We start from the raw sequence: 24,726 nt of genomic DNA on the forward strand, positions 1-24,726 counted from the left end.
TTGCTAAGCCTCTCCAATCTGCTGGGTGCAAACACTATTGTAAACTCCGACCCACTCGCTCGTAAATCATCTCCCTCTTTCAGAGGAGCAGAATCGGGCCATTCGGCCCATCTTACCTGCTCCTCCATTTCATCATGGCTGATTCATTACCCCCTCTCCCCATAACCTCTGACTAGTCAAGGACCGACCAACCTCCGTTTTAATGACTTGGCTTCCACCGCCGTCTGTGACAATGAATCCCACTCATTCGCCACCCTCTGGCTAAAGAAATTCCTCCACAACTCTGTCCTAAAGGGGCGTTTCTTTATTCTGAGGCTGTGCCCTCTGGTCCTAGACACCCCACTATTGGAAACATCCACTCTATCTAGGCCTTTCATTGTTCGATAGGTTTCAAAAAGATCCCCCTCACATCCTGAAATTAATTTTTCAACTATTTGGCGGACTTCCACGTCTTATTTCATCGGAGCTGGTGAATAACTCGTGCCACATTTCCACTGACTAACTGCATAAATCAAAGATTATTCCAACCCTTGGGCTCAGCGCATCAGCGAACGTCTCACTCCACCTAGTGTTAGTTCAGTCTCCACTTTATATCCCAGCAGCGCCGAGCCCGCCCTCTCCCTTGTCCCCCATGTGTCGCCCATCGCGCCGCGACCGTCCAACCCATCCCGGGACGGACCTATGAGCTGGCAGCCGGCGTTGCCTCCATCCCATTCATTACTTCAGCCGAACTCTCTGGGGTGTCTGGGCGCTGCCGCTCAGTGGCGCTGGAAGTGTCAGCGGTGTGTGTGTGTGCACACGCTGCTCTGGCGGGGTTTGGCAGCCTGTTGCTCGCTCGCTCGCAATCCTTCCCTCCGCTCCCTGCTTGGGGGGTCATGAACGACTCAGCACGGATCGCCTCGGCTGTCGGACTTCACGGAGGTAAACATGTCTCAGTGCGCTTTCCTTCTCCCGACCGCTTGATACATGTCCCCTCAAACCGACGTGATCGGTACAAAAAAATTAATATTGTTGCTGGTAAGATAGTTACTAGTTAAATGCTGCGTGGTAAACCTTACTACAGTATTTGCCTCGCGATGTGTTAATGGGTATTAGATTTACAATTATAACAGAAGGGAAAAAAATGTCATTTTAACCATTGACAGCGTTTGGGAAGTTACTGTAATCCCCATCTCACTGGGCGCTGTAGTGAGAGAGTCGGGTAGATAGCACTTTTTTACATGTCAGTTTGGACAACAGGCGGGGCGTTACAGTAATCTCCAACCCCTCCTTTAAACGAGCTCCACTTTACAGGAAGGCCGACAGGATACTGATAAGAAATAGGAAGCCTGTTTACTTATTCCCCCCCCCAACCCCCCTGTCAAGGGGGCATGGAAGTGAGTTGCCGCGTCTCTCCCAGGTCTCCGTTCTGAGTGTTACACATGCAAACTCAAGATCAGAATAGGAATCAGGTTTATTATCACTGGCATATGTCATGAAATGTGTTATTTTGCCGGCAGCAGTACAGTGCAATTCATAAAATTTAGCATAAGTTACAATAATATAAAGATAGCTAGGTACCTCAAAAATAGCGAGGTAGTGTTCACAGCGCTCAGAAGCAGGTCCTTTGATCTGTTTGAATCAATTTGGTTTGCACTGTCCTTTGAACCTGAATTTTTTAATATTAACAACACGAGGTTCTGCTGACGCTGGAAATCTAAGTGACACACACAAAGTGCTGGAGGAACTCAGCATCTATGGAGAGGATGCTTTGGGCCGAAACCCTTCATCGGTGCGTCGATACGTTAATATTGATTCCTGCATGTTAGTGAGTTGAAGATATCTTCACCTGGTGATTGGAGGTATAAATTCAGGCCTTCGGTATGTCATTTAAAAGTTTCAGTTGCTTTGCTAGGTATCCTCCAGACAGCTGTGATCTTCAACCCCATTAACAGCCATGTTTGGGTTTCAAAATGGTTGTCTGTTGGGATTGCGACATGACTTTATGGCCTTCCATCCCAATATTATATTTGGTGTGCTCAGTTACCACCTTTGGGGCCTCAAAATTGAAGGACATCTCTTTAGAAATGGAGTTGAGGAGGAATTTAGCCAGTGGGTGGCGAATCTGTGGATTTCATTGCCACAGATGGCAACGGCCCAGATGGTGCGGACCTTTGATGATGGATGGTGAGGTAGGTATGACTAACGGTGGGGAGGGATCTGCCGTTGATATACTGGGGCGAGTCCACTACTGTTCATTAGTCTGGACGTACAAAGAATGTTTCCAATAGTGGGAGAAAGCACTGTTTTGGAATCCAAGGTCATCCCTTTAGAACAGAGATGAGACGAATTTCTTAGGCTAGAGCGTGATGAATCTGTGGTATCCATTGCCACAGACGGCCGTGGAGACCATGTCACTGGGTTATTTAAAGCAGAGGTTAATAGGTTCTTGATGATTAAGGGCGACAAAGGTTACAGGGAGGAGGCAAAAGAATGGGGTTGAGGGCACAATAAATCTGCCAAGATCGAATGGCAGACAGACTCACTGGACGGAATAGTTGAATTCTGCTCCTATATCTTATGGAATTTTATGAAATTAGGTGAACTAGTCCGTAGTTCATTTTTCACCTTGTCCTTCCTTTGTTTAAATAGTTGGGTTACACTGTTCACTTTATGGGAACCATTATGGAATGTGTAGAATGTTGTACGATAACAACCCATAGATTCACTGCCTCCATAACCACCATCTTCAAATCTGCAGGATGCATTCCAAAAAGTCCTGGGGATTTACCACGTTTCTGTTCCGATCATTTCTCCAGTTTGTTTTATTTATATTAGTTTTTTTTCAGTTCCTCATTCACTCCAGACCTGTGGTTCACTATTTTCAAGAGGTTTTCTGTCTCTTCCATGAAGACAGAAATAAAATACAATATTTGTCGAGTTTCCCTGTGGTTTCCTTATACCATCTTTGTAGTCTCAAACTCGACAGCATCAACACTGGGCGTTGAACACAGTACCACACGGTATCGTAGCGGTTACTGTAGCACTATTACAGTGGCGATGACCCGGGTTCAATTCCCACTGCCATCCATAAGGACCTTGTATGTTCTCCCGGTGACCGTGTGGATTTCCTCTGGGTGCTCAGGTTTCCTCCCACATTCTAAAGACTTACTTATTTACAGCCTGCCTTCCAGCACTTTGAGCTGAGCTGCCCAGCAATCCCTGATTAAATGCTAGCCTAATCATGGGACAATTTACGATGACCAGTTATTCTACCAACTGGTGCATCTTTGGACTGTGGGAAGAAACCAGAGCACCTGGAGGAAATGCACGGAAGACGTGCAGTCTCCTTGCAGAGGAAGCCAAGATTGTACTATTGAGCTTTAATAGTGTCGTGCTAACCACTGCCCTCCTTTGGTGCCTGTGTATGTGTTAGTAAGTTATTAGGATATATTGGATGGTATGGGCCTATTTGGCCAGAAGGGCCTATTACCATGCTGCATCTCTAAAAAAAAATCTCTAACTTCTGATGATTGCTTCCCTCTGTTCCTCCTTTTTCCTGATTTCTCTGACCCCCTTTGACCTTTTCCTTCCCCTCGCTATTCTCACAACCTGCCTTATACCCACATCTTTCTCCCTCTTTTTCCCCACCTCCATCTTGTTCAGACCTCTTCCACCTGTGATCTCCCTGCTTCTCACATCTTTTCCACTTCCCCCTTCCTCCTCACCTAACTACCTATTCTCCCCCCTCAAAACTCACCAGTTCATACTCTTCTCCCTCCCCCCCAGCCTTTTCTTCTGGCTTCGGCCCTCTTCCTTTCCAGTCTGTATGAAGGGCCTCGGCCTGAAATGTCGACTATTCATTTTCCTCACAGAGGCAGACTGACCTGTAGAGTTGCTGCAGCTTTTTGTGGGTGTTGCTCCTGTCTCAGTAAGGAACCCTGATTGGCTTTAGTTCACCAAAATCAGGTTTATTGTCACTGACTTAAATGACGTGAAATTTATTGTTTTGGAACAGAAGTGTAATGCGGCATAAAATTACTATAAATTATAAAAATAGTTGTGCTAAAAGAAGGAATGATGAGGTCAGTGTTCATTAGTTTATGGACCATCCAGGAATTGAATGGCAGAGTGGAAGAGGCCGCGGTAAGTAATGTCGTTTCACCCTGTTTAAATAAACTCTTCTTTTCTCCTTTATGCATAGAGTGAAGTTTTTGCAGTCTTTTTAATATTTCCCATTCAAATGTTCTCCTATTCCGCGTTCCCTTTCCTTAGCAATTTCTTGCTCCTCCTTTAAGGAATTCTGACGTTTTTCCAGTTGACTGTTTTTCCTTGGCAGTATTTTACACCTTTTCCGTTGATCTAACACTATCTTTCGCTTCTCTTGACCATTGCTAGATCATCTTTCATTGAAGGCCATACCTTACAAAATCAATACAGTATAAGACCTATGCATTACATCTTATAAATTACTTCTGTTTCTTAAAATGTTAGTCTTTGCTTCTTTACCATCAGACTATTAATGCAGTTTCATAGTCTACCAAAGCTATTTTACTTTTCTCACAGCAGATTCAAAAAGTTCAAAGTAAATTTATTATCAAAGTACAGATATATGTCACCATATACAATCCTGAGACTCATTTTCTTGCAGGAAGCCATGATAGAATAATAACCATTCTTACACAGTGAATGGTAGAGCACTGAGGAGTGTGGTAGAACAAAGGGATCTGGGAATACAGGTACATAATTCATTGAAAGTGGCGGTCATAGTTAGATAGTGTTGTAAAGAAAGGTTTTGGCACATTGGCCTTCATAAATCAATGTATCGCGTACAGAAGATGGGATGTTATGTTGAAGTTGGATAAGATGTTGGTGAAGCCTAATTTGGGGTATTGTGTGCAGTTTTGGTCACCTACCAACAGGAAAGATGTAAAACAAGGTTGAAAGAGTGCAGAGAAAATTTACAAGAATGTTGCTGGAGAACCTAAGTTATAAGGAAAGATTTAATAGGTTAGGACTATATTCTTTTAGGAATGTGGAAGATTGAGAGGAGGTTTGATGAAGGTATACAAAATTATGAGGGGTATAGATTTACAAGGAGTGCTTCCACAAGAAAGCAGCATCAATCATCAAAGACCCCAGAACATCATCCAGAACATGCTTTCTTCTCTCTCATACCTTTGGCAGGAGGTACAGGAGGGTTAGACCCCACACTGCCAGCCTGATGGCTAATAACTACTCCTGAACCAGGCTGGATAACTTCTTCATTCACCTCAACACTGAACTGATTCTACAACCTACAGTCTTGCTTCCAAGAATTCTCTACAACTCATGATCTCAATATTACTTATTTACTTCAGCGGTTCCCAACCACCGGGCCGCGGACTGGTGCTGGGCCGCAAGGCATATACTGCCGGGCCGCGAGGAAACAATATGATTTGGCGATATGAGCCAGCTGCACTTTTCCTCATTCCCTGTCACGCCCACTGTTGAGCCATTATGCACGCGAGGTCATTACTCGCGTGTCATCCATGTCAGCGCGGGAAGGAGATCAACTCCTCGAGCTTGCAAATGATGGCGGCTGAAAAGTATGTTTGACATAACATCCCTGCCGGCATTCTGGATCAAAGACAAGGCTAAATATCCTGAGATAGCCACGAAAACACAAAACGTTGCTTCCATTTCCAACATATGTCTGCAATGAATGCAACGAAAACTAAACTGCAGAATAGACTGGACATAAGGAACCCCCTTTGAGTATCGCTGTATCCCATCACCCCTTGATAGAACCGCCTTGTTGCAGGAAAACAAGCCCAGGGCTCCCACCGGTTCAGCGACATTGGTGCGTTGCAATGATTTTATATGTTCATATGGGGAAAATATGCGCTGTGTGTTTAATATCCAAATATTACTTAAAATCTTATGATGCTATTGACTTATAAGTGACTTATATAACCATATAACAATTACATCACAGAAACAGGCCACCTCTGCCCTTCTAGTCCGTGCTGAACACTACTCTCACCTAGTCCCACCGACCTGCACTCAGCCCTTAACCCTCCATTCCTTTCCTGTCCATATACCTATCCAATTTTTCTTTCAATGATAATATCGAACCTGCCTCTACCACTTCTACTGGAAGTTCGTTCAACACTTACTTCAAGCTCCCCTGATAATTGGCTTATCCCTATATTCATGCGAGGAAAATATGCGCTGTGTGTTTAATATTAAATTCGTTAGAGAAACCCTTTTAGAAACGAAATTGAGTGTGTTAGCCACTTATCACCTATATTCCGGTCATGATTAACACCCCCTGAACAGAATCACCAAAAATGATTTGTAGAGAAAAATCGGCAGGTACACGCATGTGCACTGGTGCCCGCGCAAGGCTTCATGGTCATGGTAGTCTTCCTCGGGGGGTAAACACAACATATTTGACTGCTACTCTTGTCCATTGGCAACCCTACCCCCCCCGCCCCCCCCGCCCCCCCGGTCGGCCAGTCGGTAGGAATATTGACAATATTCAACTGGTCCACAGTGCAAAAAAGGTTGGAGACCCCTGATTTAGTTATTATTATTATTTGCACAATTTGTCTTTTGCACATTCATTGTTTCTGCCTTTGTTATTTATGGTTTTTCATTAATTCTACCGTACTTCTTTGTTTTCCTGTAAACGCCTGCAAGGTGACATGCACGTAGTGGTTAACACAACGCTTTACAGTACAGGTGACCCTGGTTCATTTTCCACCGCTGCCTGTACATTCTCGCTGTGACCGCGTGGGTTTCCTCCCACAGTCCAAAGACGTACCGTTTAGTAGGTTAACTGGTCACTGTGAATTGTCTAGTGCTGGGCGTCATGGGTCGAAGGGCTGGAGGGCCTATTCTGCGCTACATTTCAATAACTAAATAAATAAACTTTCTTTGGTAACACATTTACTTGGAGTTTTGAACTTTGAACTTTTAAAGGATGGCATAGACATGGTGGAATAAGTGAGTAACTTTAGACTCTGGTTTGCAGGTCATGATTGTGTAAAATTGCCAGGTTAGATCCCACCTTTTCATGTTTTGACTCAGATGACCTTGAGGTAAGCATGGATATTGGAAGTTGCCTGTAACCAATGGAATCGTGCAGGGCCTCTCCCTAGTTCCTCACTTCAGACCTGTAAATAATTTTTGTTACATGCTTTTGAAAGGAAAAAATATCATTCTGGATAAAGCAGCATGGTAGCGTAGTGGTTAGCATGGCGCTTTATGGTACCAGTGACCCAGGTTCAATTCCCACTGCTGTCTGTAAGGAGTATATACCTTCTCCCCGTGGAGTGCGTGGGTATGCTCTGCGTGCTCCAGTTTCCTCCCACAGTCTAAAGATGTACCGGTCAGTAGGTTAATTGGTCGTTGTAAATTGTCCAGTGATTAGGCTAGAGTTAAATTGGGGGGTTGCAGGATGGTGTGGCTGCAAGGTTTTATTCCACGCTGTGTATCTAAACAAACAAACAAATAGATGAATAAATAAGTCCTCAACTTCATGCTGAAAGGTATCTCGGAACATCCAGTGGATAGGTGGCAACTTTTTCCCAGGGCAGAAATGGCTAATATCAGGGGGCATAGTTTTAAAGGGATTGGAGGAAATTATAGGGGGAATGTGAGAATTAAGATTTTTACACAGAGAGTGGAACATCCTGCTGGGGTGGTGGTAGAGGCAGATACATGTGGTACATTTAATAGACTGTTAGACAGGCACGTGGATGATAGAAAAATGCAGGACTATGTAAGAGCAAAGGGTTAGATTGATCTTTGTGTGGGTTAACAGGTTGGCACAACATTGTGGGCTGAAAGGCCTGTATTGTGCTGTAGTGTTCTATCTTTTTATTTATTTATTTCGAAATACAGCTTGTTGAAAGGCCCTCAAAGTATGTATACTATATACAACCTCGAGATTCATCTCCTTACACGCAGCCAAAAAACAAAGAAACTCAGTAGAACCCATATTAAAAAGAAGACTCAGACACCCAGTGTGCAGGGGAGAAAACAAATCGTACAAAGAACAAAAGCAAGCAAACAACTGTAGCTCACAAAGGTGAGTCCACAGCCACGGAGCCAGTCATCACTGCAGCCGGTCCAGGAGCCCGTTAGTGTAGGCCACAGCCTCAGTTCAGCGCAGAGACGAGTAACCCTCGCGGAGCAGTGAGCCGAACCAGCCCGTCCCTCGCCTCCGGCCCCGACACCCTGACCTTTTCGATCTGGCCCGGCGCTTAAATCATACAAACCTCACATCATTCCTCTCTCTCGGACGCGGGCCCTGCTGCTTTGATATACTCTTGGGGCCTGGACCATGCCCCCTGGATTTGGGCTGTACCTGACATTTCCAATTACACTCATGTGACCAATTAATCCACACATCTCTGGAATGTGGGAGGAAACCGGGGCACCTGGAATCATGGGGAGAACATACAGAGAGTGACAGGAATTCTACAGTATGTTCTATCACCATTAATCTGCAAATACCCTCAAGCTACATTGATTTCCAGAGATACTGTCCTTACTTGCTTGCCAGGATCCTGCATCAAACTCCCTCGCCAAAAGGACTGCAGCACTATTAGTTGGCAGTCCACCATCCTCTTAATTAGGGCAATTAAGGAATTAAATGTGAACCTTTGCAGGGGATGCTCATGTCCTGTTAGATGCATTTCTGAATCAGCGTCAGGCTTAATCTCACTGGCATATGTCATGAAATTTGTTGTTATGCGGCAGCAGTGCAATGCAGTACATAAATTTAATAAGTAGTGCAAAAGGAGGGGACGGAAGGTAGTGAGGTAGTGTTCATTGATTCATTGCCCATTCAGAAATCTGATGGCAGAGGGGAACAAGTTGTTCCTGAAATTCTAGTTCCAGGGCCCCATTGGGAAGATGACTCATGCAAGCATCTCCAATAGAAATCATCACATATTCCCGTTTTACGCTGCTGCAGACGTGGACAATAATCATTTCGAGCGGCCTGGAATATTAAACTAAAGATGTAATGCTGAGGCTTCACAAAGCATTGGTCAGACTACACGTGAAGTATTGTGGCTCACTTTGGGCCCCTTACCTAAGAAAGGATGTGCTGACGTTGGAGGGAGACCAGAAGAGGTACATGAGAATGATCCCGGGGGTGAAAAGGTCAATGCTTGAGTGTTGGATGGCTCTGGGCCTGTACTTGCTGGAGTTTATAGGAATGGGAGGGGGGTTGGAATCTTATTGAAACCTATTGAATATTGAGAAGCCTAGATAGAGTGGACACGGAAGAGTCCAGGAGCAGAAGAGAAGGACATCCCTTTAAAACAGAGAGGAAGAATTTCTTTAGGCAGAGGGTGGTGAATCTGTATAATTCATTGCCACAGACAGCTGTGCAGGTCAAGTCATTCGGTATATTCAAAGCGGAGGTTGATAGATTCTCGATTAGTAAGGACATCAAAGGTTACAGGGAGAAGGCAGGAGAATGGGGTTGAGAGAGCTAATAAATCAGACTTGATGGAATGAGGGTGGTGGGGTGGAGATATGTCTCTATCAAAGGAGGTGTACGTCTCTACCAAAGGTCCCTCCGCTAGCCTACAGGTCACCCTTGGGCAAGGTGTAGCATGTGCTTCACTCCCTGATTAGGGTCACGTGAAACCATGGGAGCAGGTGGTGGATGGTCGTACGAGCAGCTGGTGCATATCACAAACCCTGGTTATGCAACTACTGACGTCAGGGAAGAGTATTGACAATGGCTGGGGTCACGCGTATTGTCAAGACTCTGCCCAGAGGAAGACAATGGCAAGCCACTTCTGTAGAAAAGTTTGCCAAGAACAATAATGATCAAGAGATGGAAGACCATGATCGCCCACATCATACAACACACCACATAATAATGATGAGGATGGTGGAGCATACTAATTGTACTCCCATGTCTTATGGTCTTGTGATTTTATGAATGAAAAGGAATCCAGTTGTTTGGATCTGGTTTTGATCTCTTTTGTGGCTCGGTTTTGCCAGTTAAACTTGAGGGTGTAGCATGGGATATCCAATGTTGTCTGTTATTCCTCCATACGTGGCAGTGTGGGAAAAAAAATGCTGGGATGACGGCTGATAATATGGGTAAGAGTTATCTTAATGGAGACACGAGACTGCAGGAGTCTCTTCCAGTCAGGATTTACGAGCATTTGGAGAAGCATGGTCTGATTAGGAATAGTCAGTATGACTTTGTGAGGGGCAAGTCATACCTCACGAGCCTGACTGAAATCTTTAAGGAAATGGCAAACTATATTGATGAAGTCAGAGCAGTGGGTGCGGTGTATATGGATTTTAGTAATGCATTTGATAGGGTTCCTCATGATAGGCTCATTCAGAAAATCAGGAGGCATGGGATCCAGGGAAACTTGTCTGCATGAATTTGGGATTGGCTTGGCCACAGAAGGCAGAGGATGGAGTAGAAGGAGTATGTTCTAGCTGCTGGTTAGTGACTAGTGGGGTTCCACAGGGATCTGCTCTGGTAACTCTGCTTTTTGTGATCTTTATAAATGACTTGGACGAGGAAGTTGAAGGATGGGTCAGTAAGTTTGCAGATGGCATGAAGGTTGTCATGGGTTACAACAGGACATTGACAGGATGTAGAGCTGGGCTGAGAAGTGACAGATGGAGTGGGAAATGAAGTGGCAGATGGAGAACGAAATGAACTATCGATGTTTTTGGTTGTAATCTTGCATCAGGACTCGTGCAGGGTTTTGTCCAGAAGCGATGACAATTCCATTCCTCCCAAAGATGCTGTTCAACCTGCTGAGTTCTTCCAGCGTATCACCTGTTGCTCAAGAGTTATCTCCAGTAAGGGAAGCTGTACAGAACCTGGCAGCAGAGCCACGATAATGGTCCTTGTTAAACCCCTAGACCAGGGGTCCACAGAGTCCTTGACATAAAAAAAGGTTGGGAACCCCTGCTCTAGGCAAATATGGTTCTATAAAAGCATTTTCTAAGTGGAAAAGATACACTGGATCTGGTTTTACATGGATAATCTTTGTAAGTGTCTGCTGACTACCTTTGTAGGTTATTGGGAATTGACCCTGGTCTAACTAGAGCGACATGAGATTCTGCAGATTCTAGAAATCTCGAGCAACAAACACAAGTGCTTGAGGATCTCAGCAGGTCAGGTACTGGCTAAGGAGGACAATAAACAGATTCGGATTCAGATTTATTTTTTTATTGTTGAGATACTACGTAGAGTAGACCATTCTGGCCCTTTGAGCTGCACCATCCAGCAACACCCAATATAATCCTAATCCGAATCTAATCATGGCACAATTTACAATGACCGATTAACCTACCAGCCAGTAGGTCTTAGTATTGTGGGAGGAAGCCAGAGCACCCAGAGGAAACCTATGCAGTCACGGGGAGAACGTGCAAACCCCTTGCAGGCAGCAAAGGGAATTGAATCCAGGTCACTGCTACTGTAAAGTGTTGGGCTAACCACTAGGCTACTGTGTTGCCGCCTATTCTGGCACTAACACTGCACTCCCACAATGATCAGCAGAACAACACAAGCAGTGACAACAGAAGTAAAATGAGCTCCTTTGCCATCCCCAACAAAGCACAAGCAGTCGACGTTTCAAGCCAGGACCCTTCTTGGCCCGAAACGTCACCTGTTTGTTCTCCTCCATAGATGCTGCGTGACCTGCTGAACTCCTCCAGCATTTTGTTGTGTGTGTGTTGCTCCAGATCTAATTACCCATGCTACCGATCAGCATTTGGTGGATCTATGGGTCAAACTCATCTTTGCTGAACTGCTGGGTTCAGTTACTTTGGCATAACAAGTTTATGAGTTTGTGGCCAGATAGAACTCTGAACTCTGAGCTTTTTTTCCAGCCATGGTGATTGGCATGTTGGCCATGAGGTACTTAAATGGACGATTCTTCATGTTGGACGCTGAACAGGAGAATTTAGTTCAAGATTTCATTTGTTACATATTTCAAAAATGGAAATGATTGTCCTCAATTGCCTCTAGAGTATGCTCAAAAAAACAATGTTGTGGGAAGATCAAATTAACGTCAGTGCTGATTGTCTGCCTGGCTGTATTTTGCATTCTGATGTAATCACCAAAAGTAGTAGATAAGATCTCTAGTAAGCTCGTCACTTCTCCACCCAGCCCCGGCTATTCTTCGGAAATTTGGATTGGGAGGGAGGAGCAGGAGAGATAATCAAGTAAAGTAACACACAACATGTTGGAGGAACACAGCATGATGCAGCATCTACAGAGAGGAATAAGTAGTTGACATTTCAGTCCAAGACCTGATGAAGGGTTGTGGCCTGAAGCATTGGCTGTTTATTCCCCACTGTAGATGATGCCTAATCTGCAGAGTTCCTCTAGCATTTTGTGTATATTGCTCTGGATTCCCAGCATCTGCAGGATCTCTTGAGTTTATAAAAAGGAAGGTAAAACTGAAAAGGGGAAGGACTGCCATTGAGGTTCTTCCACTACCAGACACCCAGGGGATGAGTCTGGTGGGAAAGTCCCTCAGAGAGCGGAAGATTGGATCATATGCGTGTCAAAATTGTGCTAACAATATTCGCGTAGCAATTAGCGCAGTTGTTTTACAGTGCCAGTGATCATTGACTGGGGTTCGATTCCCGCCGCAGTCTATAAAGAGTTTCTACGTTCTTCCCATAACCATGTGGGTTTCCTCCGGGTGCTTCAGTTACCTCCCACAGTCCAAAGACATACAGGTTAGGGTTAGAAAGTTATGGGCATGCTATGATGGTGCCAGAAGCAGGTGATAGCACATCTTCAGAAAATTTATATAAAAATCTAGGGTGCCTAAGACTTTTGCATAGTACTGTATTTTATATTTATTTAGAGAGACAACAATGAATAGATCCTGAGAGTTGCACCATCCAGCAACTCACTGATTTAACCTTAGCCTAATCACTAGACAATTGACAATGACCAATTGACCTACTAACCAGTATGTCTTTGGACTGTGGGAGGAAACCAGAGCACCTGGAGGAAATCCATACATCCCATGATGAGGTCATACAAACTTCTTACAGAGGATGCTGGGATTGAACTCTGAACTTTGATGCCCTGAGCTGTAATATCATCATGCTAACTGCTATGCTGCTGAGAGAGTTGCTGCCAAAAAGGGAAACAAAGCCAAGAGACTTGCCAACACACACAAACATAAGGAATGGGGTGCTGCACAGTGGCAGCACGTGCCCTGGACAGGTGAGGCAAAACTTTAAACTGCTGGCTCAGGAGGCAGTTTGTCCGTAAAAGAGCTGGATGACATAACAGTGGTTGGCTTTATCGAGAGCAATGGTGAGACAGAGTATAGAGAGGAAGTGGAGCAGCTGGTGGATTGGTGTGAGAAGAACAACCTAAGCCTGAACCTGGAGAAGACAAAGGAAATCATTGTGGACTTCAGGAAGGTGCAGACGAACCATCCCCTCTGCAAATTCATGGCTCCTCCATTGGGAGAGTTAAGTGCATCAAGTTCCTGGGAGTTCACATCTTTTGAATGTGAGAAGGGAGAAGGCACACAGATGACCTTGTCTGGTCCCTTAATATCACCTCCCTGAACAAGAAGGCACAGCAGCGGCTCCACTTCCTAAGGAGATTGAGGCAAACAATCTCCTATCCCATCTTAATTGCGATTTACAGGAACACCAGTGAGAGCATCAGCATGACAAGCCGCATCTCCGTCTGGTATGGGAGCAGTTGAGTATTGGACCAAAACTCCCTACAAAGGACAATGAGAACAGCAGAGAGGATCACAGGGGTCTCCCTACCATCCACTGGGGATATTTATCAGGAGTGCTGTGTACACAGGGCCCTTAGTATTGTTAAGGATCCCACCCACCCATCCAGCATCCTCTTTGACTTTCTACCATCAGGCAGGAGACTACAATGCATAAAAACAAGAACGGTTAGAATGAGAAACAGCTTCTTCCTCCACGCCATTAGGCTTCTGAACTCTCAGCCGCATCGTATTCGAAGTGTCACTGGTTAATCTGTTCCATACCTTATAATATTTAATATGAATACACTTTAGTTTGTTATTTATGTGTGATTCATCTGTAGATTTTATCTTCCGTAGAAGTTATCGTGTGTTATGGGTACTACTGTGTTTTACACCCTGGTTTGGAGAAGCATTGTCTCGTTTCTATATATGATTATATACATGTATCTAGTTAATGACAATAAACTTGACTTGACTTGAGTGCTACACGGATGAGTGTCTGCAACCGACAGTGAAGCATGGCAGAGATCCCTGCGGGTTTGGGGCAGCATTTCTGCAAATGGAATTGGTGATTTGGTCAGAATTAATGGAATTCTCAATGTTGAGAATTACAACCTGAATTATTATCATGCAATACTATAAGGGAGGCGTCAGATGGGTCCCAACTTTATTCTGCAGCAGGACAATGACAAACACATGGCCAAGGTCATGAAGAACTATCTTCAGTGAAAGGAAGGACAAGGAGTTCTGCAACAGATGGTATAGCCTCCACAGGGCCCGGATCCCAACATCATCCAGGCTGTCTGGGATTACCTGGAGAGGCAGAAGCAAGTGAGACAGCCAAAGTCTGCAGAAGGACTGTGGCAAATTCGCCAAGATGCTTGGAACAACCTTCTAGCTGATTTTATTATAAAAGTGCACAACAGTGTAACTGCAAGAATTGATGCACTTTTAAAGGCAAAGGGTGATTACACTAAATATTAATTTGATTTAGTTTTTTTTACTGTTTACTGTTCTTTATGGTAACTTTTTGGTATTTAGAAACTTCTCATTTCACTATTTTGAATGTCTTCGTTTACAGAATTATCTTACATATGCTGAAGCCTTTTAGTATTGTATATATGTATATTATGAATAAGGACTATTTTTGAAATAGATGAGAAAACTGGAGACTATCTGAGTTGCAATGGAAGCTTCAGAAGCAAAAACTGAGGTATGTGTTTGAAGGGGAGGATTAGACATGTGGGGCGGGGATAGGAATGTATTGCTGGAAATTCCTCCAGTTCCCTCCCCATAGGCATGCCCGTGAGACCAGTATAGAATTCCTTCACGTACTCTCCTGTTGGGTTAGAAGAGTTGGGGGGGGGGGTTTGGAAAGAGGTTCATGGTCCTATTATAAATACAGTGGGTGTGGAAATCACTATGAATCCTGTCTAGAAACTAGTTAGGTCTCATTCAAATCAATGCAGTAAACTGATGTTCACTGCACAAGCAATACTCCTGAGGAGAAGAGTAAAGAATTCATGTTTATTCAATTATTTACCTTTTTAGTGATACAGTGTGGAGTAGGTTCTTTAGACCCTTCAAGCCACAGGGCCCCGGCAACCCTGACAAACCCGACTTAACCCTAACCCGATCACAGGACAATTTACAATGACCAACCGTGTGTCTTTGGACTGTGGGAAGAAACCGAAGCACCCAGTAAAAACCCATGTATTCCACGAGGAGTCTATAGAGAGACTCCTTACAGAAGAGTGCCAGAAATGAACCCCGAGCTTGTTGGCAGCGGGGTCTGTGCCTATGATGGAGCTGACTGAGTTAAGAACCCATTTGTAACTTTTTCTTAATCCTGTACACTGGAGCCTCCATATCAGACGGTGATGCAACCAGTCAGAATGTTCTCCGTGGTACATCTGTAGAAATTTGTTAGAGCCTTTGGTGACATGCCAAATCTCCTCAAACCTGATAAGGCAGCACTTCATGAAAGAACTATCTAAACTTTTAGAGTCATAGAAAAGTACAGCACAGAAACAGGCCCTTTGTCCCATCTAATCCATGCCAAACCATTTAAACTGCCTTCTTTTACAATGAAATACTTAATATTTTCTTAGGTAGTATTAATGTATGGATAGGGAATGATTATAAAATAAATCTGATTATCAAATACAGTGGCGAACATGGGCACTCAAAAAGACATCAGAGATTTCAGAGCTGTTAAGAGTCTAGTGTTTTTTAGAATTTACTGTATATTCATTAAGTACACAAGGAAAACGAATTATTGGTCCAACTGGTCGTCACTCAGTGCAAATTCTTCCAAATATTTCAGAGGAAACAGGAATATGGGTCAGCCCTCCTAATTGGATAATGTTTTTTTTTGCAAGTCTAAACCGAAACAAAGACTTATATTACATCAACAGCCTGCGCCAGGAACCAAGGCAGTGCTCACTTCCATCAGCCTCTCTGGGGGATAGTGACCTGTAATTGTGGGAACGTGGAAAATAGCTGGTGAGATATGAATGCTTGTTTTGTGTGTACGAGGCATTACGGCACCCAATCGGCCTACTGACCCAAAAAAAACCTCTCTTGCCCTTTATTCCTCTCTTGCATCCTTCCATCTCACGTCCTTCTTTTCCTCTCCCCTGCACTTTCCAGGCATCCTCTTAGAGTTGCTTATGTGATTATGGAATTATTGACTTGTTAATTTTCATGGCATGTGTGACCATTTAAAATTCCTTCAAGTTCTTTTGTGAAATGTTAGGAAGTGGGCTTGGGCTTCTAATTTCCTGTTTGCTTATACTCAGTGGCTACCTCCTGTACTGAATGAAGAGGCCAGTGAGTATACGTTCATGGTCTTCTGCTGCAGTAGCCCATCCTCTTGAAGGATCGAAGCGTTGTGTATTCAGAGACGCTCTTCTGCACACCACTGTTGTAACACGCATTTATTTGAGTTGCTTTCCTGTCAGCTGAACTGTTGATAGTTATTGCTTATTTACTTATTATTATTTCTTTCTTGTATTTGCACGGTTTGTTGGCTTTAGCACACTGGTTGAACGATTAATTGATCCGGTCTTTCATCGATTCTATTATGGATTTATTGAGTATGCCCAGAAGAAGATGAATCTCTGGGTTGTATTTGACTCTTTATATATTTTTATGACATATATGTACTTTGATAATTTCTTTTGAACCTTGAACTAGTCTGGCCATTCTCCCATGACCTCTCCGATTAACAAGGATTTTTCACTTACTGGATTTTTTGTTTGTTTTTTTGCACCATTCTCTGTAAGCTCTAGAGACTTTTGTGCATGAAAATCCCAGGATATCGACAGTTTATGTGATACTCATACCACTCTATCTGGCACAAATAATCATTCTGAGGTCAAAGTCACTTAGATCACATTTCTTCCCTATTCTGGTGTTTGGTCTGAACAACAACTGAACCTCTTGACCATGTCTCCATGTTTTTATGCACTGAGTTGCTGCCACATGATTGGCTGATTAGATATTTTCATTAACATGCTGGTGTACAGGTGTACCTAACAAAGTGGCCACTGAGTGTATTTAAATAGTGTGGTTCTGGGAGCCAGGCATAAGGTGAGTCCTCTCTCATTCAGAGCAGGGAGTATAGTTACTTTTCAATTCTGGCACCATTCCGTAAGGAGTCTCTGTACGTCCTCCCTGTGGAATGAGTGGGTTTTCTCCGGGTGCTCTGGTTTCCTCCCACAGTCCAAAGACATACCAGGTCGGTTAATTGGTAATTGTAAATTGTCCCTGTGATTAGGTTAGGGTTCATTGGGTTTGTCAGGTTTTGATGGGGCGGTGTGGCTCGAAGGGCATGCTGCATTGCTAAGGAAAATAAAATAGGAGGCATGGGATCCAAGGAAACTTGGCTGTGTGAATTCAGAATTGGCTTGCCCACAGAAGGCAGAGGGTGGTAGTAGGTGGAGCGTATTCTGACTGGAGGTCGGCAATCAGTGGTGTTCCTCAGGGATGTGTCAGGGACCTCTGTTCTTTGTGATTTTTATAAAAGACTTGAATGAGGAAGTGGAGGGGTGGGTTAGTAAGTTTGAAGATGACACAAGGATTGGTGGTGTGATAGATCGTGTAGAATATTACTGTAGGTTACAACAGGACATTGATAGAATGCAGAGCTGGGCTAAGAAGTGGCAAGTGCAGTTCAGTCTAGAGAAGTACAAAGTGATACACTTTGGCAGGTTGAAATTGAAGGCAAAAACAAGGTTAATGGTGGAGGAACAGAGAGATGTTGGGTTCCACATCCATAAATCCCTTAAAGTTGCACATAAGTTGATAGGGTGGTTCGGTGTGTTATTCCTCATTCGGCGGGGGATTGAATTTAAGAGCCACAAGCTAATGTTGCAGCTGTAGAATATTGCGTTCCGTTCTGGTCATATCGTTGTAGGAAGTTACTGAGAGCTTTCGAGAGGTTGCAGAGGAGATTTACCAGGACGGTGCCTGGATTTGAGAGCACGTCTTCTGAGGAAAGCTTGAGTGAGCTCGAGGTCTTCTCTTTGGAGTGAAAGGGGATGATAGGTAACTTGATCTAAGTGCATAAAATGATAAGAGGCATAGATAGAGTGGACAGCCAATGTCTTTTTTTTCCCCAGGGCAGAAATGGCTAATAGGAGGGGCATAATTTTAAGGTGATTGGTAAAAAGAGGTAGATTTTTAACACAGAGAGAGTGGTGGATTTGTGGAATGTACCGCTGGGGTGGTGGTAGAGGCAGATACATTAAGGACATTTTAGAAATTCTTAGATAGGCACATGGATGAAGGAATGGAGGTCCACGTGGGAGGGAGGAGTTAGACTGAACTTGGAGTAGTTTATAAAGGTTGGTACAAAATTGTGGGTCGAAGGGCTTGTATTGTGGTGTACTTTTTTATGTTGTATGAAATGTCGAAGGGCTTGTATTGTGGTGTACTTTTTATGTTGTATGAAATATAACTAGTTCACATTGGGTCTAAATTTAGGAACTTCCTCCCCATCCACACTGTTAGTGTTCCTTCACCAGAAGGACTGCAGCAGCCACCATAGTAAAGCAGTTTGAGCAACAGTATTACACCTCGGAACATTCCGAAACTCGGGAGTCCTGTTCCGGCGGCGTCCTGTAAGGAGTATCTGTACATCCTCCACGTGAAATGAGTGGGTTTGCTCTAGGCTCTCTGGTTTCCTCCCACAGTCTAATGACGTACCGGGCTGGTTAATGGTCATTGTAAACTGTCCCTTTATTAATCAGGTTTGTCAGTCTTAGGCTAGCATGCTCACTAAGTAAAGCTCAGGAAGCCAGACAACCATAACTCCCTCAGTTAGAAATGGACCGTAAATGCTGACCTGACCTAATTCTGGTTATGCAACCACTGACGCCAGGCAGACAATCTCTGAAGAGTATTGATAATGGCTGGGGTCACCCGTCTTGTAAAGACACTGCCTGGAGAAGGCAATGGCAAACCACTTCTGTAGAAAAAAATTGCCAAGAACAATCATGGTCATGGAAAGACTGTGATCGCCCACGTCATACGACATGGCACATGATGATGATAACCCAGTTTCTCAGAAAGGAACAGTTAATATCCATGAAACTCCATCTCTGAAAGTGACATTTTCACGGAAAGGATTGAAAAATATTCAGCAACGGGGTGGCACAGTAGGATTGTGGTTATACTTTATACTTTATTGTCGCCGAACAATTGATACCAGAATATTCAATCATCACAGTGATATTTCATTCTGTGCTTCCCACTCCCTGGATTACAAATCGATGGTAAATATTAAAAATTTTAAAAATTAGTAAATATTAAAATTTAAATTATAAATCATAAATAGAAAATAGAAAAATGGAAAGTAAGGTAGTGCAAAAAAACCAAGAGGCAGGTCCGGATATTTGGAGGGTACGGCCCAGATCCGGGTCAGGATCTGTTCAGCAGTCTTATCACAGTTGGAAAGAAGCTGTTCCCAAATCTGGCCATACGAGTCTTCAGGCTCCTGAGCCTTCTCCCGGAGGGAAGAGGGACGAAAAGTGTGTTGGCTGGGTGGGTCGTGTCCTTGATTATCCTGGCAGCACTGCTCCGACAGCGTGCGGTGTAAAGTGAGTCCACGGACGGAAGATTGGTTTGTGTGATGTGCTGCGCCATGTTCACGATCTTCTGCAGCTTCTTTCGGTCTTGGGCAGGACAACTTCTATACCAGGTTGTGATGCACCCTAGAAGAATGCTTTCTACGGTGCATCTATAAAAATTAGTGAGGGTTTTAGGGGACAGGCCAAATTTCTTTAGTTTTCTCAGGAAGTAAAGGTGCTGGTGGGCTTTCTTGGCAGTGGATTCTGCTTGGTTGGACCAAGTCAGGTCATTTGTGATATTGACCCCGAGGAACTTAAATAATGCTTCACAACAGCAGTGACTGGAAGGTCGTGGTTCAATCCCCACTGCTGTCTGTAAGGAGTTTGTGCCTTCTCCTTTCTGACATTCAAAAGACATATGGGTTTGTAAATTGTGGACGTGCTATGTTGGTGCTGGACACATGGTGACAAATCCTCTGTGTTGGTCAGTGATGCAAACAACAGATTTCACTGTATGTTTTGATGTTTTAATGTACACGTGACAAAGAAAACTAATCTTTATTTTAAGGATTTTGCCCCCTTTGGTCCCAATGCTAGGTGCTGAGGTGGGAAGCATGCTTCTGTTTACAGCAAGGACAGGTTTTTTTATCATGGGCAGACATTCCCAGGGTATAAATGCCATGAAAATTTAGTTTTTTGCAGCAGCGGATCAGTACATTATGAACATGTAACTGCAAACAGTCCGGAAGTGTGACACCAACAGGTTCAGAAACAATTACTTCTGTTCAACCATTCGCCTCTTCAACCCTAATCACTGCAGTTTAGCGTCAGTACATCCACTTTAATCACTTTGCACTAATAATAATTTTTTTGATCTCATTATGTCCTTTCTTGGGGAAAAAATGCTTAATTACAATTATGAGAAAAGCACAGCAACGCCTCTAGTTTGTGGAGATTCAGCATGACATCTGAAACTTTGGCAAACTTCTATAGATGAGTAGAGCAGAATATGTTGACTGGCTACTTCACCGCCTGGTGTGGAAACACCAATGGTCTTGAATGGAAAATCCTACAAGAAGTAGTGGATGTAGTCCAGTCCACCATGGAAGAGCCATCCCAATCATTGAGCACATCTACATGAAATGCTGTCGCAGGAAAGCAGCATCCATCATCAGGGACCCCCACCACCCAGGACATGGCTGTCTTCTTACTGCTGCCATCAGGCAGAAGGTACAGGAGCCTCAGGACCCTCACCACCAGTTTCAGGACCCTCAACCATCAGGCTCTTGACCCAGAGGAAATAGCTACACTCATCCTCACTTGCCCCATCATTGAAATGTTCCCACAACCAAAGACTTTCAAGGACTCTTTATCTCAAGTTATTGATATTTATTGCTCATTTATGTATTATTTCTTCTTTTGTAATTACTCAGTTTGTTGTCTTTGGCACTCTGGATGGATGGTCTAATTGGCTGGTCTTTCATTGATTCTGTTATGGCTATTAGTCCATAGATTTATTGAGTATGCCCACAAGAAAATGAATCTCAGGGTTGTATATGGTGACATATATGTACTTTGATAATAAATTTATCTAGAACTTTATAATTTATGCTTAATTATTTTTGTGTTGTTGCTTTATATGTTGCTCTGTGCCTGTGATGCTGCAAGTAAGTTGTGCATACATGTACTAGTGTAAATGACAATAAAGTCGACTCTGACATGAACTAAATTAACATAAAATATACATAATTTGCGTGATACAATAAACAAAGATGACGTAACGATATTAGTACAAGTTGAGGGAAATGTAGTCCGAGGTAGAATTAGTTGTTTTTCAGATCAGTCAAAGACCTGATGGCAGTGGGGAGAAGTATTTTTTTTTAATCAAATTAAACTTTATTCATAATATTTTTTGCTAGGTCTTTATTTAAGTTCATCGTCAATGCTTTCAGTACTGTTCTATTATGTTCCTACCGATCAATGGCACTGCTTCCTTTCATGTAGAGCCCTGGGTTAACGTCATCATCGTCATCATCGTCATCATCATTACGTGCCGCGTTGTATAACATTGGTGATCATGGTCACATGACCATGAACACACGACCATAATTGTTGTTGACAAATTTTTCTACATTGCCTTCTTCTGGGCAGTGTCTTTACGAGACGGGTGAGCCCAGCCATTATCAATACTCTTCAGAGATTGTCTGCCTGGCGTCAGTGGTTGCATAACCAGGACTTGTGATATACATCAGCTGCTCATCCGACCATCCACCACCTGCTCCCATGGCTTCATGTGATCGGGGAAGGGGGACTAAGCAGGTGCTACACCTCACCCAAGGGTGACTTGCAGGCCAGCAGAGGGAAGGAGCGCCTTACACCTCCTTCGGTAGAGATATATCTCCACCCCACCACCACTGGGGTGGTATAATACTGTAATAATCAAGGGGCTTACTCATCCAATGGGGCCCCCTCCCTCCAGTAGCAGAAGAACCCGATACTGTTGCTGTTAAGCCTTGAAGCGTGGATCCTGAGGCTCTTGTACCTCTTTCCCCATGTGCGCTGTTGATTTTAAGACCTGCTTTACCTACTAATACGTGGGAGTTCTTGTGCGTTAGGTGCTTTGTGAACTAAGTGACTTCCATTTCTCAGGATGATTTCTGTGATGTTGCAGCTATTCTGCTCGGCCCCAGAGGTTTGTGTTGGTAATTATGCACAACGTGATCCATCATCCTTCCCACACCCCCACCTCGTGTGTTTTATTTAGTTTTCCTTGAACACATCTGTGTAATTTGCCAGAGATATTCGGTGTGTGTGTTTTCTATCTTGGGATAAGGAAGTTTCTCCTGTTTCACTTGTATTTATGGCCCCAAACTTTAGACTCACCAAAATAATTGTTATCACACAGAAACAGAAGGCTGCCAATTTCCTGATGTGATAGATGGGGAAACAGTCACCCGAGGAATGTTATTTGGTTGTATTTATTAGACAGCATTTCACCACAGAAAGTTGCCTCTACTTTAAGTAACCACCATTTCCAGTAATTTTGTTTTACCCTGGAATTTGACTGGGAAGTTCCTGCATTGAGTCATCACTGTCACTATCTATCTCCCTGTCACTCAGGCACAATATTCTTTATGCATTAGAGGGGAGAAGAAGATGGCGGCGCGACGTAGCGCGCGCAGCCGCTCCAAAATGATATCGTATTTGTTAAATAGGGGCCGTGCACAATCTTGATTTGATGGAGACAGACGTGAGAAACATGGAGGAACATCTCGAGAAACTTCTGAAATGCCCGCTTTGCTGCCGCTGCTACTGTGCGGTCGAGAATCTCCGGAGGGGAAGGCCCCAAATCCTCGGCTTTGCCTATTGCCTGTTGCCGGGGCCGGGGTTGAAGCACTTGGCAGAGATGGTGCTCGGTGCATTGGTGTCGGACGGCTCGAAGTTTTCGGACGGACTCAAGAGTCGGCTGTGGTCGGGTGCTTCCAGGGTCTGCATCGGCAAGTTTGCGGCACTGGAAGCTCATGGCAGGGAGAGTTTTTCTCCCTTCTACTGTCTGCGTGAGATGATGGGACTTTCGAGAGACTTTGAGACTTTTTTTTACCATGCCCATTGTCTGTTCTTATCAAATTACGGTATTGTTTTGCACTGTTGTAAATATATGTTATAATTATGTGGTTTTTGTCAGTTTTTTTTAGTCTTGGTTTGTCTTGTGTTTCTGTGATATCATTCTGGAGGAACATTGTATCATTTCTTAATGCATGCATCACTAAATGACAATAAAAGAAGTCTGCGTGTCCTCATAATCTCATGAAATCAGGACAAACTCATGGAAATGTAGCAATAAGTAGGCTTCTGGAGGGACTCAGTGGACCGCACAGCATCTTTTTCAGGGGGAAAGGAATTGTTGACATTTTCCTTTGAAACCCTGCATCGGAACTGGTTACGGTTTTGACTCAAAACATCTACAGTTCCCTTCCCTCATCAGATGATGATGTCTGACTTGTGGAATTCCTTCAGCAGATTGGTGTTCTGGATTCCAACACCTCCAGCCTCTTGTGTCTCATAGAAGTTAGAGGTGCAGAAAGGTGCCATTCAGGCCATCGATGCTGTGATCAATGGCTCCAAATTAGGAGTGCCCTATATTAATCCCATATTTACGTCTTATGTCAAAGTCAAAATTCAAAGTAGATTTATTATCAAAGTACATATATGTCACCATATACAACCCTGAGATTCATTTTCTTAGAGCTATAGAGTCTTAAGAACACTGCAGGAACACAGCACAAGGGTAGCACGATAGTGTAGTGGTTAGCACAACACTTTTGCATACCAGTGACCTGGGTTCAATTCCTACGGCTGCCTGTAAGGACTCTGTATGTTCTCTCTGTAACTGTGTGGGTTTCCCCTGGGTGCTCCACTTTCCAAAGACCTTCTGAGTACGGTAGTTGGTCACTGTAAACTCTCCTGTGATTAGGCTAGGATTAAATCGGGGGATTGCTGGGCGCTTTCAAAAGAAACAGACCCTTTGGAATATTAATCTGCCTAGTCCCATCGAACTGTATCTGAACCATAGCCCTCCATACCTCTCCCATCCACGTACCTATCCAAACTTCCCAAATTCTTGTGGGCTCTCACAGTAGATACAAAGAAACACAATAGAATCAAAAACAAAACTACACAAACAAAGATGGACAAACAACCAATGTGTAAAATATGACAAATTTTTCTTGTTTTCTCCCCCGCCCCCTCCACTCTCAATCTCCTTTCCTACTTGGCAGTGACTGGTTCCCAATCTGTCTTGCAGACCCCAGGCACCGCTTATCCATACACTTACTTATCCAGTAGAGTAAAGACTCCAATAATTTTGCACACTTGGACTTAAATCATGTTTCAGATTATTTGATATCACTCCTGTTAACACCCAAGCA

The 24,726-nt window shown here is 43.7% G+C and overlaps 1 protein-coding gene across 2 annotated transcripts in view; it reads left to right on the forward strand.

Annotated features, from left to right (window-relative positions):
- Positions 1-566: 566 nt before the first annotated feature.
- The window catches only part of LOC134342702 (protein phosphatase 1 regulatory inhibitor subunit 16B-like), a 215,146-nt gene continuing 190,986 nt past the window's right edge, over positions 567-24,726 (forward strand). The window contains exon 1 of one of the 2 annotated variants that reach the window (XM_063041145.1): positions 567-921. The gene's annotated coding sequence lies outside the window, so the exon portion shown is untranslated. Of the gene's footprint in view, positions 922-16,210; positions 16,230-24,726 lie in introns of those variants that run through there. The other variant, XM_063041147.1, reaches the window with a different exon arrangement.

This window comes from Mobula hypostoma, chromosome 2 (genome assembly GCF_963921235.1).
Source record: "Mobula hypostoma chromosome 2, sMobHyp1.1, whole genome shotgun sequence".
Taxonomy (NCBI): domain Eukaryota; kingdom Metazoa; phylum Chordata; class Chondrichthyes; order Myliobatiformes; family Myliobatidae; genus Mobula; species Mobula hypostoma.